Source organism: Gavialis gangeticus, unplaced genomic scaffold (assembly GCF_001723915.1).
Source record: "Gavialis gangeticus isolate Ggan-Ray unplaced genomic scaffold, GavGan_comp1, whole genome shotgun sequence".
Lineage (NCBI taxonomy): Eukaryota > Metazoa > Chordata > Crocodylia > Gavialidae > Gavialis > Gavialis gangeticus.
The window spans coordinates 29,890,041-29,895,119 of NW_017729027.1; the positions used below are offsets into that span (position 1 = coordinate 29,890,041).

Sequence of the window (5,079 nt, forward strand, 5' to 3'; positions counted from 1 at the left end):
TGCGTCATTAAAAACACTTGTGGTTGCCACCGTGGGTCATCAAATACTTTCAGTTTCTCTTCATGCTTGTTTTGCTTAACACTCATTTTTTCAGGAACCAATTAAGAGTGCTAAGTGGGGGTTGCCTGTATTATTTTTTCCCATTTCTGTACCCTATTTAAAGATTCATCTTACTCCTTCCTCTCCCATTTGTTTTATTTTCCACATTACAGCTACTTTATAACGCTCATGTTTTTCTGCCTGTCATTCCTATGTTTAATGTGTCAGTCCTTACCACTAGCTAGAAATTTCTTATTTTATAAAACACTGTTCCTTGTAAAAAGGCCTCATGGTTGAATGTTGTGTGTATTTAAGATATGAGTTCCCCTTACCCCATTTGCAGCCCACATACTGATGCAATTTCCCTCTGGTTTGTTCCCAGATAAGTGTTGACACAGTGCTTGAATAAGATGATGAAGGACTCTGTTTACAAAAGAATGCTCTATGATATTTTACTGCTTTCACAGGAAGCTTAACAGCTTGCAAGAACAGCAAGTGGCAAATGTTTAGTACAACATTATGCCAGCTTGAGGACAAACTGTTCCTTTCAGGAATGTTTTTAGCCTTAAATGAGAGGAAAATCCACCTTGCACAATTCTTGGTCGGGGGGAGGGGGGAGATTGCCACTAGTTGCATTGCCAGTGTCTTTAATTTTGAAGCATCTCCTGAGGCTTTTTACATCAAGCATAACAAGCTTTCTATGGTGACAGGCTATAACATTGCAAGTGGTTATTTCAGAGGAATGAGGATTCCACTCATGTGTATGAGGTAGTAAATCTCCTTGTCTCAGCCTGCAGCATTACCAGTCTGCTGATCTGATACTAGGAAGACGGGTAAAGCAATTGAATTGGGTGAGCAAATCTGAAAACACCAGAAAACAAAGAAAGAGGAACTTAAACAGTGACTGTTCAACTGTAAACAATATGGTCATGCAAGGTACTCATTGGGATGAGTGTGAACTGAAGATTAATTTAATAAAAAGAAAACAAAGGAACTGGCTTTAGTGCACTTCTATTCAGCCCCATGGCAATTGAAGTTTGTTCATCTGTGATTATCTATCTTGTTAATTTTTCAACCTGAAGTGGGAGTCACTATTTGTAGTAACACGAAACCCTGGTTAATTTGGTGTTTAATCAAAAAGATGTTACACAGGAGTTGATTGAGTGGGTTTTGTGAAAGTTCCCTGAAAGTACTTTCCTCAACTCAAGCCTCAATACAAAGTCTGGAGAAAGCATCACTGTATAGCTGGCTGAGTCCTAAGCTAGGTTTAATGTATAGAGTGCAATAAAGTCCTGCACTCCAAGTTTCATATTTATATATATCTATAATAAAGTGCATGTCTGTATGTATGTATATTCATTTATAACTCGAGAATGACCAGTCCTATCTATTCTAAACCTTCCAAAATTACTGAATACCACCCAAGAAAAATTATAGGTGGGTTAGTTTTCACTTGACCCTTTTTGGGGCTTCCAGTGACAGTCCCAGAAGGCAGTGGCAGCCTCCTGTCATCCTGAGTGCAGATCTGGGGGCCCACACCTCTGGGAGGAGTCCAGCACAGCCCCACAGCCCTCCCAGGTGTGCAGGCCCCCAGATCTGCATGCAACATGACAAGAGGCTGCCGCTGTCAACAAGGGACGCAAGTTTTGCTTGTCAGCAATTTGAGGTACAGTTTCCCAGAAACCCCTGCATCTATTTCCTGGCAACGTGGCAGGCTTCATGCCTGTAGAAGGGGATGTCATATATGGAATTTTCATCCAAATCAGACAAGAAATGACAAAGTTATAGGGATTTTCATGATTCACCATTATAGCCTATGGCAAAACGTTGAAACAGCAAAACAGTTTTGGAAAAATGAACCAGAACAGTGCTTCGAAACGAAACAATACGACAAAACAAAACAATCTCCCATCAAAACGGATAAATGGAAGTTGAAACAAAACAGTGCTGTCTATTTATATATAATCTATATATATAGATATATATCTAAAGATATATATCTAAAGAAATATCTCTATATCTCTATATATCCATATCTGTATAAATCAATATATAAAAGTTTGGACTAAAATTTCAGGTCCCTGATTACTTAGTAGAAACAACAACACAGAAAAAATGGCAAAATCATAATTTTCCTGTGGAACAAACTGTATGTTCCATGTAAAAAAGTATTTCGATGGAAAATTATTAATCAGGATAACTAAGTATATGGTGACTCAGAGAAGCAATCATTAATTTAACCATGAGGTGCAACGTGGTGGGTAAATTGTCTTCTAGTGACTGATAGTGGGATTCTATGGTGCAGTGCGTGCTGGTGTCACAGACAATGTCTCTTTGGAGAGAAATCTAGAATATTATCTTAGATTATATGGAAAAGGCCTAGGCCTGGGCCTCTAAGGTCATTTTTTTAAATATGTTTCATGTTCCATGAGAAAAGCTGCTAGCTAAGGGAACTAGATGCAGGAGATGTTTTAGAGATAAAGGTTTTTAATTCACTGGTCACTGGGGAATCCCCGGTAAAAGAACATGAAGGGTGCATAGACTTCTATGGCAAAAAGGTTTATTTTTAGAGGAAAGTGAACCACTACACGTTAAATTATAATTCTAAATCCATTTTTTTTTGCAGCTTTTCAGCTCCAAATGCTATCTGAAGTCAGAGGCATAGCCAGGCACCTCTATGCTCAGCACAGCCACACCACACCAGGAGCGGTGTGAATTGTAGCAGTGCTATTAGCCACCACTGTGGTCACAGCTGGTTCTGCACCCCTGCATGAAGATGCTGCCTCTGATACCCTGACCCCTCCCTCCCACTCCCGTTACACTACTCTCTGAGGTTTCATTCAGGTGCCGTTCAAATAATTGTAACACAGATGATGATGGTATTATGTGATGTGAAACATTATGATGTTATCATGTCATGTAGCATGTACCCTTTGCTTACATCTTGGGAAGTATTTCCTCTGCATTCAGAAAGAGACCAAATCTGAATTTGAAAATAAAATTGACTTCAGTACCTTCTTTTGACAAAGCTAAAAATAAACACTATTGATTAGTATATTTGTATTATGTCTCTGTAAATGAATATTGTCTTGTTAGCTTCATTAGGCACAAAAATATATGAAGCATTTTTATAATGTTAATTTGTTCACTAATAACTACAATATATTAACTAATTTTTTATTGGCATCCTTTTGTCTGCGAGAAACTGTGGATATTGCAGCCTATGACGCAGATGGTTTGCAGTGTTTCATGTGAATGAATAGTCCAATCTGAGATTTGCATGATCTATGGCAGTGGTTGCAAGTGCGTGTGTCATGACTGGGTGGTTCAGGAGCTGCTTGCTTCCTACGGACTCTTTTCAATTCCAGATGTTGGAGCCAATTGCTGTCATGGACTTTGATGCCCTGGTGGAGATAATGTTGCCACTTGTTCCCATCGCTTGCCAAGATTTCCCATTGGTCAGGATCAGTTCCAAATGCCTTCATGTCTTGCTTGCATGTGTCTTTGTAGTGAAACTTGGGACATCCTGTTGTTTTTGTTCCCTCCAATAGTTCCCCATATAGCATGTCCTTGGGTATATGTCCATCTTCCAATCTGCTTAGATGGCCTACCCAGCACAGTCCTCTCTGTTTGAGTTGGTTTGTCACACTTGGTAAATTTTCCCTTTGAAGAACATCTGCATTGGTAACTATACCTTGCCATTTGATGTTGAGTATGCAGTGTATACAGCACAGGTGGAAGCTGTTTAACCTTTTCTTTTGATGTATATATGTTGTCCATATTTCCCCACCATACATGAGAGTGCTGAGTATGCAAGCTTTCTACACTAGCATTTTGGTGTTGATGGTAAGCTTTGAGTTGTTTCATGCTCTTTTAGTTAATCTGATGAAGGTAGCGGCAGCCTTTCTGATGCAAACATGAAGTTCCTCCAGTGAGGAACAGTGAGAGGTTGGTGGCCACTGTGGAACCTATGTAGTTGAACTTTTGGACTACTTTTGGCTGGTTCTTATTAAGAGTGATTAATGGGTCCTGTAGAACTCCCTGTCCTAGTACAACTGTTTTCTTTATGTTGATAATGAGAGAAAATGCTTGGCTAGCTCTTAAGAGGCAATTCATGAGTTCTTGTAGTAGGTTTTCACCGTGGGCTATAAGGGCAGCATCATCAGTGAATAGATGCTCCCTGATAAGTACCTTTGTAACTTTAGTTTTTGCCTTAACTTGTGACAGGTTGAAGAGTTTCCCATCTGATCTTGTGTGACGGTACGCTCCACCTTCCTTGTCTTTAAACACACAATTCAGAAGTACTGAGAAGAAGATTCTAAAGAGTGTAGGGGCCAGAATACATCCTTGCTTCACTCTGCTTTTCATCACGAAGCTGTTCAAAGCAGACCTATCAAACTGAACAGTTGTTTTCATGTTGTTGTGGAAGGAGTGTATAAGCCTTAACAATTGGTGGATACCCTATCTTTTCTAGGACTGCAAATAGGCCTGTTCTGCTGATGGTGTCATATGCTTTGGTTAGATCCCCAAAGGGATGTACAGCAGTTGGTTTTGCTCTCTGCCCTTTTCTTGAAGTTGCTACAGGGCAAATATCATGCTTATGGTTGATCTTCTAGCCCTGAATCCACATTGAGATTCAGGGTAGACATGACTCACCAGCTGTTGTAGGCTTACCAAGTTGACCCCTGCGAAAACTTTTCCTACTACCCTTAGTAGTGAGATACCTCTTTAGTTGTTGCAGTCACCCTTATCTCCTTTATTTTTATACAGAGTGATGATGTTTGCATCATGCATGTCTTGTGATACCTCACACTTTTTCCAGCATTTGAGTAGCAGCTGGTGAAGATATGGTGTCAAGCTTTCTTTCCTGCACTTGAGAATTTCCACTGGGATGCCATCTTTTCCAGGAGCCTTGCCACTTGATAATGAATCAATGGCCTTAATTAACTCTTCTACAGTGGGTTCTACATCTAACTCTGGTATGACCTATAGAATTGGTATTTAATCCAGTGATTCACTGTTGATGTTTCTTTCTTGTAA

General features: G+C 39.8%; 1 long non-coding RNA gene across 1 annotated transcript; it reads left to right on the forward strand.

Moving 5' to 3' along the window:
• Window positions 1–781: 781 nt before the first annotated feature.
• On the forward strand, window positions 782–3,093 carry LOC109299855. Its single transcript, XR_002098030.1, has 2 exons — window positions 782–890; window positions 2,666–3,093. It is a non-coding gene; the product is annotated as an uncharacterized LOC109299855 (long non-coding RNA).
• Window positions 3,094–5,079: the final 1,986 nt, after the last annotated feature.